An 11,602-nucleotide genomic window follows, 5' to 3' on the forward strand; every position below is an offset into this window, starting at 1 on the left:
AATGAATGAGCGACAGAAAGAGAAGGAAGAGAGGGAAGTAGAGAGGAAGAGAATGAGAGAGTGAGGGAGGAAAGAAGGAATCAGGATGATAAAATGATATAAATCATAAACCTTAAAATGTCACCCTCTGTGGAGCTGGTATGCCCTATACTTTAAATAGAAGGTAATTAAATGACTTTATAGAAGTAATTTAACCACTGTTAAATCTGTACAATGTACTTATCTATACAATGTTAAGTTGGAATCATGTTCTCTTTGTACTCCTCCCATGATTCTAGACCTGAGATTGATTGCTGGTTGTAGAGGTAGCAGGGCGTGGCTCTATGCTTTGTGTCAAGTTTCTGAAACTTCCTTAACCTTTATTCTCATTTACAAGGGATGTGAGGCATAGTACATGCCATTGTATATTTCTAGGTTGAAGGTAAAATGAGACATTGGATACAAAGGTACATTAATACATTAACATCAATGCATGAATATAAGTTTTTAAAATCATCTTTGATCATATGGTCAGTTTACTCCCATCTCCCTGCAAGCAGAGAATTCTTTTCCCTATATCATATACATGCAAATATATTTCCTCACATTGAAGACTGCTTTTACATTCACCCATTTTAAACCAGTGTTTACTTATGATATTCACATCTTTATTATATGTTTTTGATTTAATGAACTTTTTTATCTTTAAAGTCTGCAATATATTCCCCTTATCACTGATTATTTCCCAGGGAGTCAACAAAATTCTTAAAAACTTTGCTGATGTAAAGAGTTATGTTTTGCTTCTCTGAAAAGGAAAGAAGGATGACCAATAGACACATGAAGAAATGCTCAACCTCTCTAGCCATAAAAGAAATGCAAATCAAAACAACATTGAGATACCACCTCACCCCAGTTAGAATGGCTATAATCAAGAATTCTAATAACAACAGATGCTGGAGGGGATGTGGACAGAAGGGAACCTTACTGCATAGTTGGTGGGAGTGTAAACTTGTTCAACCACTTTGGAAAGTAATATGGAGTTTCCTCAAAAGACTCCACATAGAGCTCACCTATGACCCAGCAATCCCACTTTTGGACATTTACCCAAATGTTCACAAATGAGACCACACTAAAGCTACCAGCACGACTATGTTTATTGCAGCATTATTTACCATAGCTAAGATATGGAACCAACCCAGATGCCCCTCAGTAGATGAATGGATCAAGAAAATGTGGTATATATACACAATGGAATTCTATGCCTCCATCAGAAAGAATGACATTGCCCCATTTGTTAGGAAATGGAAAGACTTGGAAAAAATTATATTAAGTGAAGTAAGCCAGGCCCAAAGAAACATAGGTCCCATGGTTTCCCTTATTTGCAATAACTAGTATATGTCTGAGTCAAGCAGAAAAGGTCAGTTAAGTTGATGTTAGGGAAATGAACCCTAAGATATGTATTCAAATGTTTTTTTTCTTTCATGCGATTGTTTCTAACACATTTATAAGATTATTTATTTGTTGCTATGTATGTCCCTCCCCCACAGTATAACCCTTGCTTTCACTGTATTTGATGTTGGTATAATTTGTGTAGGGGAAGGGAAAAAACAAATCGTTTAAATAGGGATACAGGTGGACCCATTGCAACAATGAGATGTACAAGTCATTACATTGAAAACGAACTTTACAACTTTGCGCGGGGAGGGTTGGGTGTGGGGGGTGTGGGGGAGGAGGGGATGGGAAGGGGAAACAAAGGAGGAGGCTACAATGCTTGATAAGAAATGCACTCTTTATCTTGCCCATGTAATTGTAACCTCTCTGTATAGTATTTTCACAATAAAAAAAAGTTATGTTTTGGATAAAAGTAAAAGAACATCAAGAATCCCTGGAGAGCAACAATCCTTGTGACTTCATTGATTGTTTCCTTATTAAAATGGAACAGGTGAAATGTTATTTCTTTGTTCATTTCTATACTTATCAGGGAAGTGTACCTGGTTTCTTATTTCTTAACAAGAATACTTGTTAAGCAGTTTAATACCCACTGTGTACCTGGATCTGGATTAAGCATCATAGAATATGTAACATTCAATGATTGGATTATTCATAATCACAGGTATTGTTTTTAGGTACTAATATTTTATGTGAAAAAAGAATATACAACTTGAGTGACCTGGAAATACAAATAAGTTAGGAAATACAATTTATCAAGCATGAAACAAAAGTAGACCAATCCTATCACAAAGACAGGAAAATGAATTATTTAATTTATTCAGGTTTCCCATATGATCTGAGAATTTTGGGTAAAGAACATGGGAGGCAATTTTATTGGGATATGTGTGGTAGGAAAGAGATAAAGGGAGATGACTTAGTTGTACATAGCAAAAAATAAATCTGAATAAACATCTCCACTGTAGTAGTGAAGATGCCTTGCAAGTACTCTTAAAAAGCCTGAATGTTGGCATTGATTTGAATGTATTGTGTGTGTGTGTGTGTGTGTGTGTGTGTGTGTATGTGTATGTATAAGACCCAGAGAGCCAGACAAGAATGTAATTCAGATAATGATTAGGGAAATTTATCCTGGAAATCCTGTAGAATGATCATAGGTGAGACTTGATATTAAATACAGGCTCTGCAATTTATTATCTCTTTGCATTGTGGCTTGATAAATGTCTGGATTATGGAAATATAATTCTGAGTAAATTCAAGTTGTCCATCTTGTTATAGACCTAGAGGTGCTATAGGTTTTTGTTTTAGTTTAAATAATGACATCTATTTAGTTGAGATCAATTTAATCAAAGAGGAAAAGATGAATATTGTGAATTTGAATAGTGTTTGTGTATGTTTGGAAAGTGATGAGAAGCACAATATAGATTCCTTAATGATAGTTATGTAATTTTAAATTCTTTGAACTAGGGTAAGATTAAGGCCAAAAGAATCTGAAAAGAGTTAACTGTGGAGAATAAATCCATCCTTGAACTTGTCTTACTCCACCACTTTGTAGCATTAGGCAGAAATATAAAGAAAATAGTGAAATTAAGGTATTGATTTAGGTGTCTCTCAAAGAATTTTCCAACTCCAATTTGAGTTGATTATATAAGTCATATGTTCTAGATGGAATAAAGTGAAGGAGGAATAGTTGGAAGAAACTGGTGGTGGTAAAAAGCAAATTACTTTTACTCTCTGCCTTGTCTACTGCTAGGGAAGAATTATTAGTGTATTTGAATTTAATAAAGAATCTCATTAAAAGTCTGATTACCTCACCGAAGATGAGATCTTTATATTTTGCATACATTGAGAGGGACTTTCTTAATGATATGAAGCCTCTCCATTAATCCAAGTTATAATGGACTCTCAGGACTCTGATACTTCAATTATCAGAGGCTCTTGCCCAAATACCATATTTTAAAGCTATATTATTCTTTGGTCCTTAATATAGTATTCAAAATGTAGCTTACTTTATGGTGTTTAAATACCATATTTTCTTTATCTATTCACTGACACCTAGCCAGATTCTACAACTTTGTGCATAGTTTCGTGATAAGCATGGGAGTCAGGTATCTCTCTTGCTTTTTTTTTTTTCTAAACTAACACTCCTTAAGCTATATGCCCCAAAGTGATATGGCAGGGTCATAAAGTAATCATCTCATGTATTTGGGTTCATTCTTTCCTCTGTTTTCCTTGTATTTATCTGCTTCTTTCTTTCCTCTCTCTCTCTCTCTCTCTCTCTCTCTCTCTCTCTCTCTCTCTCTCTCTCTCTCTCTCTCTCTCTCTCTCTCTCTCTCTCTCCCCCCTTCCTTCCTGCCTTCCTTCCTTCCTTCCTTTTTTTTTTTGTTGGTTGTGGGGTTTGAACTCTGGGCCTGGGCACTGTCCCTCAGCTCTTCAGCTCAAGGCAAGTGCTCTTCCACTTGAGCAACAGTGCCACTTCCAGTTTTCTGGTGGTTTATTGGAGATAAGAGTCACAAGGACTTTCCTTGCCTAGGCTGGCTTTGAACCATGATCCTCAGATCTTAGTCTCCTGAGTAGCTAGGATTACATGCGTGAGCCACCAGCACCCAGCTCTTTCCTTGTCTTTCTTTAGGTGTCTTCTGCAGTGCTGGTTTAGTGGTCATGAATTCCTTCCATTTTTGTCTAATGTGGAAGGTTTTAATTTTTTCCTTTAATTATCAAAGCTTTACTGATTTAGACCTTAAATGTCTCTCTGAGTCTCATGTTGAAATTGGTTGCTAGCTGATGGTGCTGTTGGGAGACAATAGAACTTTAGGAAGTGGAGTCCACTTAGCTACAAAGATGGCTGGTAAGTGACATTTTGGAACAAAGTAGTAATAAGGAGATAGGAAATAAAGTTTGGATGAACTAATCTGTATTCTCTGCTATACTGTGCATGTGTTAGTTTTAATATTACATACTCCACTCTGAGTTTTCTTATCTTTAAAACAACCTGAGTTATCTGGATTCATTGTAATTAAATATGCTGGCAAATAAATTAGAGAAATAAAAAATCATATACTTCTTAGGAAAAGTACAACCAATAGTCTGAATTTACAATGGAAAGCTTAATAACCACTGTAACTGATATTTTTGGAGCAGGAACAAAGACAACAAGCACTACCCTGAAATACGGACTCCTGCTCCTGCTGAAACACCCAGAGATTACAGGTGAGTCCACAGACAGAGAGCAGGGTTTCACAAAGATATTGCGAGGATACTACTAATGTCATCTGCCCTGGGTTTCTTAGAGAAACTCCATCATTGAAATTTCTGTACCACTAGCTGTAATTTGTGTATATAAAAATAAGATGATTTTTCACATTTGAGAATAGGTGGAGGAAGGTAGCATGAACAATATCAAAATCATCAAAACTAGATTTGGGTGACAAAGTACCCTGGATAAAGTATATTTCATGGAAGGTGATTTCAGTAGGCACAAGTATCATGAATTAGCCTAGGTAGAATAGACCACTTCAAATGGTGTGTGTGTGTGTGTGTGTGTGTGTGTGTGTGTGTGTGTGTGTGTGTGTGTGTGTGTGTGTGAGTGTGTGTGTGTGTGTGTTTGTGTGTGTGTGTATTTCTTAGTCCATTTTTGCTCACAGTTTGAAGGTTCAAGAGTATGAAATTGTTATCTACTTGTAGACCCATGGTGGATGGCTTCACACTGGCTGGAGCATATGTGAGAATGGTGAGTGGTACTTGTGGAAGAGGGATTCAAGGAAAGTACCAGGCTTTCTAATGACAATGAATTCACTCTGACTAGCACTTATGGAGGGTGGAGCTTTTTTGACATAATTATTTTCCAACAGGCCATACTAAGAGTTTTTACCATCACTCAACAATGCCACATTTGGGACCAAATTTCTAGCATGATACTATGGGAGAAATACTAAATAGGGGATGATGAGGGAGTGATTATAATCATAATAATCAAGTACATATATATGTATGTGTGAAAATAGTATAATAAAGCCCACTAAAACTGTTAAAAGACTGATAAGGCCAATTATTAGTACTGAATTATATGAAAAGAAATCAATTATGATTATATTATAAAAACAAAAAAAATGAATGCCTTTGACATATGTGAATATGATGAAGGATCTATTGTAAATAACACACAATACAAACCTATACTCCCATATAGATCTGTTAGTAGAATTCAATTTTTAAAACCTTTGGTTAAATTGTATAAATAAAGCCAGTACTGGGCTTTAACTCAGGGCCTCTCACTCTTACTCTGCTGGTTTCATTTATAGCTGGCACTCTACCACTTGAGACACACCACCAGTGTGTCTCTAGCTTTTTACTGTTAATTAGAGGTAAGAGTCTCATCAATTTGTCTGCCTGGGCTGGCTTTGAACTGCAATCTTTAGATCTCACCCTCCTAAGTGGCTAAGATTACAGACATAAGCACCAAGCCCCTAGCACTTGGCTACGATTAATTTATATTTTTTCTTGCAAAGATAGTACTTTCCTGGGTGTATTTGTTCAAGATATTTATCTTCTGAAACATTTAATCATCTCTATGTATCATGATTAGCTTATATGCTAATTATAGGTACATATATATTTAGCTTATAGCCTGGGTGGTAGGAGAGTTATTTCTGCCTATATCATAGCAAATCTGGATGCCTTAAAGGTCTGTCAGGACACTTTCATCATGCTTCATGTAATCCTAAAATGTTATGGCCATCAGTTCTTTCATTTTATCTTCTAAAGTCCAAGAAGAGACTGAACATGTTATTGGCAGGCACCAAAGCCCTTGCATACAGAACAGGAGCCTCATGCCCTTGTTGGATGCTGTGGTACATGATATCCAGAGATACATTGACCTCATCCCATCAATGTACCCCATGCGGTAACCCTTGATGTTAAATTCCGAAACTACATAATCCCTGGGCTGGGAAGGTGGTTCAGTAGTAAAGTGCTTGCCTTGCATGCATGAGGCCCTGGGTTTGATTCCTCAGCACCACATAAGCAGAGAAAGCTGGAAGTGGCGTGCAGCTCAAGTGATAGAGCACTAGCCTTGAGCTGAAGAGCTCAAAGGCCCGACAAAAAACAAAACAAAACAAAACAAAAAATATAAAACAAAAATAAACCTACATAATCCCTAAGGTAAGATTCTTTCTTCTGCACTGCTCTCAGTGCTCATGAATTTCCAAATTACAGTATGGTTATAATCTCTGCCAACTCAAGATGAGAGACAACTTGGTGGACTTGAAATGGCAACTTGATGAGTTTTCTAATTTTTTCATCCTTGCTGTATTTTTAAGGAGGACACATCTGAGGATGAGTTCCACCATACTTTTTTTTTTTGGGGGGGGGGGGGTCCGGTCGTGGGGCCTGAACTCTGGGCCTGGGCACTGTCCCTCAGCTCTTCAGCTCAAGGCCAGTGCTCTACCACTTGAGCCACAGTGCCACTTCCAGCTTTTTTCTTTTTTGCTTATGTGGTGCTGAGGAATTGAACCCAGGGTCTCATACATGCAAGGCAAGTGCTCTACCGCTGAGCCACCTTCCCAGCCCCCCACCATACTTTTAACTTATCAACAACACATTGCATCCCAATAATAAGCACTCAGTACATGTGAACTTGTGGATATAACCCCAGAAGTCATCACTAATTAGATAAGATCTCCAGTTAAAAAAGCCCAAATGAAAGAATTCTAAAAACTCCCAACTTTTCAAGAGCAAGCATAGGCTTCCATTTTATACTGTAATCCACATATGCTGTGTAAATAACAGAAGTGACACACTAGAACAATGCACAGGAACAGGGGCTGGGAAGGTGGCTCAGTGGTAGAGTGCTTGCCTTGCATGCATGAGGCCCTGGGTTCGATTCCTCAGCACCACATAAGCAAAAAGAAAAAAGCCAGAAATGGCGCTGTGGCTCTAATGGTAGAGCGCTAGCCTTGAGCTGAAGAGCTGAGGGACAGCATCCAGACCCAGAGTTCAGGCCCCACGACCGGATACCCCCCCCCCCAAAAATGCACAGGAACAAACATCAGTGTTTAAACCTTAGTGATAAATAGAGGTAATTTAGAACTTTTTCCACCCAAATTCTCTGAATTCAGTCCTTGAACTTCTAACTGGGGACCCTTAAACATAGTCACTGCTCCTAGCCTTAAACTCATCGTTGTTAGTCTTTCTAATTGGAAATGAGATTATTATTTTGGGAACCTGAGATCTTCAGTTGTAAACAAAGTTGATTAGACTGGGTGAGTTTCATCATTTCTTTCTACTCAAATTTTGCTTTATTTGTTATATCCAGGGTACAACCATAATAACATCACTGACTTCTGTGCTGTATGATGACAAGGAATTCTCCAGCCCAGAGACGTTTGATCTTGGTCACTTTATAGTTGAGAGTTACTTTTAAGAAAAGTGACTATTTTGTGCCTTTCTCAACAGATAAGAGAAATTCATTTCTGTTTGTACTTTGAAAGATAACTTTTTAGGAACAGAGGCAACTTCCATGAGGGAAGTTGGTAGACCAGCTGTTTGTAAACTGTCATGAGTACCAATTCCAATGCCCTTCCACTTTCACTGATTTGTCTTAAGTCTTCATCATTTGACCACAGTAGTAGGGCTTTACAGAGTATCTAGTACAGTTTATTCAAATTGAGAGCTAGAGTGTAAGTCAATTGAACTCTGCTTCTGGATAAATCACTGTGCTGCTCAGGAGTTCCTCTTAAAAGTGAAATTCACTTCACCTGACATACGAAAGGTATCTGTGCCAACATTTTGAGTGTTTCTTTTATAATGTCCCTCACTGCCAGCCTGAGCTCTGGGGATGAAAGTATTCTACAGAATATAATGGGGTTTAAAAAATATTCAGTGTCAAGAAAGCAGATAAGTAAAGCAATCAATGCAATATAGTAGAAGTAGGACAGTGAGAGAAGGATGCACAGGTTTCTAGAGAGGTAAGGAGGGAAAGTGTTCACATCTTTCCTTTCATACACCGAAACATTTTCCTAATTATATATTGGAGAAAGGACTGTTGAGCTGGCTTACAGGAGACAGAAAGCAAGGAAAGGAGAGAATGCAGGGTACTTTGCTGAGATAATGGTATAGAATAGGGGGGTTGGAACCTGTCAATTAAACGCTGAGAAAAATTTGAGAATGTGGAATAATAACTTCGCAATCATTTCCCAGCATGGTGGTCTTCCTATGTTCATAACCATGCATTTTGGACATTCAATATTATTGCTAAGTTGTTCAGTATTGAGAAACCATGCATAGTGTCTCCTTCCACTTATGGTAGGTTTTAATGCTTATGTTGGGTCTGGTACTATGCATGTTTAGATACAACAGACTAACTCATATTTTGGTTGAGAGGCAAAAAATAAAATAAGACTCAAGGTGATATGAGCTTCTGTGGACGTATATACTTGATGAGGAAATTCTGCTGCCTGAAAGGATCACAAGGATCATACAGAGGAGATGACACAGGACATATGTCCTGAAGAAAGTATCACATAATGCTTTTAGCTAAACAGGACAGAATGAGAGACTTTTCTTCCATTAATTGGAGATAAGAGTCTCCTGGACTTTCCTGCCTGGGCTGACTTTCATCTGAGATCCTTACATCTTAGCCTCCTGAATAGATAGTATTACAAGCATGAGCCACCAGCACGTGGCTTCTTGCATGCAAGTTTATTCAACCATCTTTCCAGCCTTCCTGTATTTGATCCATCCATTTGATTGACTGGTTACTGCCTCTTTTGGGGGACAGTTTACAACACAATGTGTAAGATAATACAAATCTTGTTATTTTTCAGGAAAAATGATGTGTGCAGGAGAGGGCCTGGCCTGCATGGATTAGTTTTGGTTCCTGACCACCATTTTACAGAATTTTAACCTGAAACTTCTGGTTGATCCAGAAAACATTGAGACCATCCCAATTGTCAATGGGTTTGGTTGTGTGCCACCTTTGTTCCTGCTCTACTTCGTTCCTGTGTGAAGAGTAGGGTGCTTAGGTACTGCTGTGCTGTCAACTCTTCCTCCACAGAGCCATTATCCACTTCCTTTCCAATATCACGGATACCTTTCCTTAGTTCTTCTCTCACCTATATCCATTCACTCAAGATCCAGTACACATACAACTCTCTTTAAGAGAAATGAAGAGAGTTTACCTGGGTCACTGAACAATTACATCCACAATTCTCTTTATAGCCTGTGATACTTGAATTTAATACAAGTGCTAATAACTTATCAGATGCCAAGTTACTAGTACATCTCCACTGTCAAACAGCAAATGATTAGAATATGACCATTCAGAACTATTTGTCCCTGAATGTTCTGAATAAAAATTGTTATTAATTGCTAGATCAGTTCTCAGGCTTTTCTTCTTCGGTGCATAATGCAAGTAATATATTAAAAAAAATTGTGCTGTGGATAGGGGTAAGGTCAAGGGAGGACAGATGAATGGAGAGGGGAAGGGTTTGTGAATGCAGTCATAACATTCAATATACATATGTGAAAGTGGAAGCAGGTAAATTGAGAGGATGGGGAGAGTTGGGAAAGATGGAAGAGAATGCTGACAGAGGTGACATCGATCAAGATGCGTTGTACTCACCAACTAATGTATTGAATTGAAACCCCTTTGTGCAACTAAAGATAATTAATAGAATATCTAGGGGCTGGGAAAGTGGCTCAGTGGTAGAGTGCTTGCCTTGCATGCCTGAGGCCCTGGGTTCGATTCCTCAGCACCACATAAGCAAAAAGCCAGAAGTGATGCTGTGGCTCAAGTGGTAGAGCACTAGCCTTGAGCTGAAGAGCTGAGGGACAGTGCCCAGGCCCAGAGTTCAGGTCCCATGACCGGACCCAAAAAAAAAAAGAAAAGAAAAGAGTTAGAATATCTAAAAATAAATAAATGAAAAAATATAGTCTCAAGAGGCCATGCTTTTTCTGCTAATGATTTGCATAGAAAATGGACAAGAAGAAGAAGGTAGAAAAGCTGTCTTTGTAGAGTGTCACATACAGTTACTGGAAATTTGGATTTGAAAGAGAGAAACTACATCCAGGAACAACTCTTGACTATAGGAAAAAATTGGGCATAACATTAGGTATTAGAACTCATACCTATGACTTGGTGTATTGTGAATACAAAGAACTGAATGTTTCCAATTTAGAACTAAGAAGGAATTTATGTGTCTGTATTGTTTATCATATGTTCTGATTGTTATTCTTTCTTCAAATAAGAACAAAATCCGGGGTAAACTTTACCAGACTGTGTTAGTTTTCTACTTTCTACATCTTGTTTTACATTTTTTATAAATGTGATAGAATTGAATGCTATGGCAATGAAGTAATTTACCTCTTGCCATTTTTAGTGCATAGAAAACTGAACTCCTTATAAACATCACACATTCTTACACAGGTTGGTTGGCAGCTTGCTGCTGTTCTGTGCTAAGCAGTATAGCTGAAAAACTTCTAAAGCAATACAAAGGGAAACATGGGCAAAGGATTTGATTGGACATATTACAGAAGAAGAAATAGAAATGGCTATTAAACATATGAAAATAGCCTAAAAAAGTGGTAATTATGACTGTGTTAATTTCATTTGAACCTTCTTGATTGACAAATGAACAATTTTAATGTTTTAGGCAGGCATGAGAAAAAAGGCTATCTTCTATACTTGTCTAATGTCTTGTGTTAGTTTCCTTGATTTTTATATGAAATGGTATACTCTTTTCTTCTATTTACTTTGAAGTTAATTAGAACCTTCTTGATCAAGTTTCTTTGTTGTTGTTGTTATTGTTGGTTGTGGGGCTTGAACTCTGGGCCTAACCGCTGTCTCTTAGCACTTCAGCTCAAGGCTAATGCTCTACCACTTGAGCTACAGCACCACTTCCAGTTTTCTGATGGTTTATTGGAGATAAGAGTTGCATGGAGCTTCCTGCCTGGGCTGGCCTTAAACCATGATCCTTAGATCTCAGCCTCCTGAGTAGCTAGGATTACAAGCGTGAGCCACTGGCACCGAGCAATGGTGAAGTTTCTTAAGGTAGATGCTTAGACTGTTGATCTCCAGTTCCAAACATCAAGCTGCTAATGACATGATTTTATTCGTTCTTGCTAAACTATACTCTATTGCATATACAGTATATTTTCTTCATTCATCTAATTATAAGCA

General features: G+C 37.8%; 1 pseudogene; it reads left to right on the forward strand.

The window, feature by feature from the left end:
* Positions 1 to 257: 257 nt before the first annotated feature.
* On the forward strand, positions 258 to 9,617 carry LOC138836080 (cytochrome P450 2C42-like; annotated as a pseudogene).
* Positions 9,618 to 11,602: the final 1,985 nt, after the last annotated feature.

Source organism: Dipodomys merriami, unplaced genomic scaffold (assembly GCF_024711535.1).
Source record: "Dipodomys merriami isolate MVZ:Mamm:240054 unplaced genomic scaffold, mDipMer1.0.p SCAF_249, whole genome shotgun sequence".
Lineage (NCBI taxonomy): Eukaryota > Metazoa > Chordata > Mammalia > Rodentia > Heteromyidae > Dipodomys > Dipodomys merriami.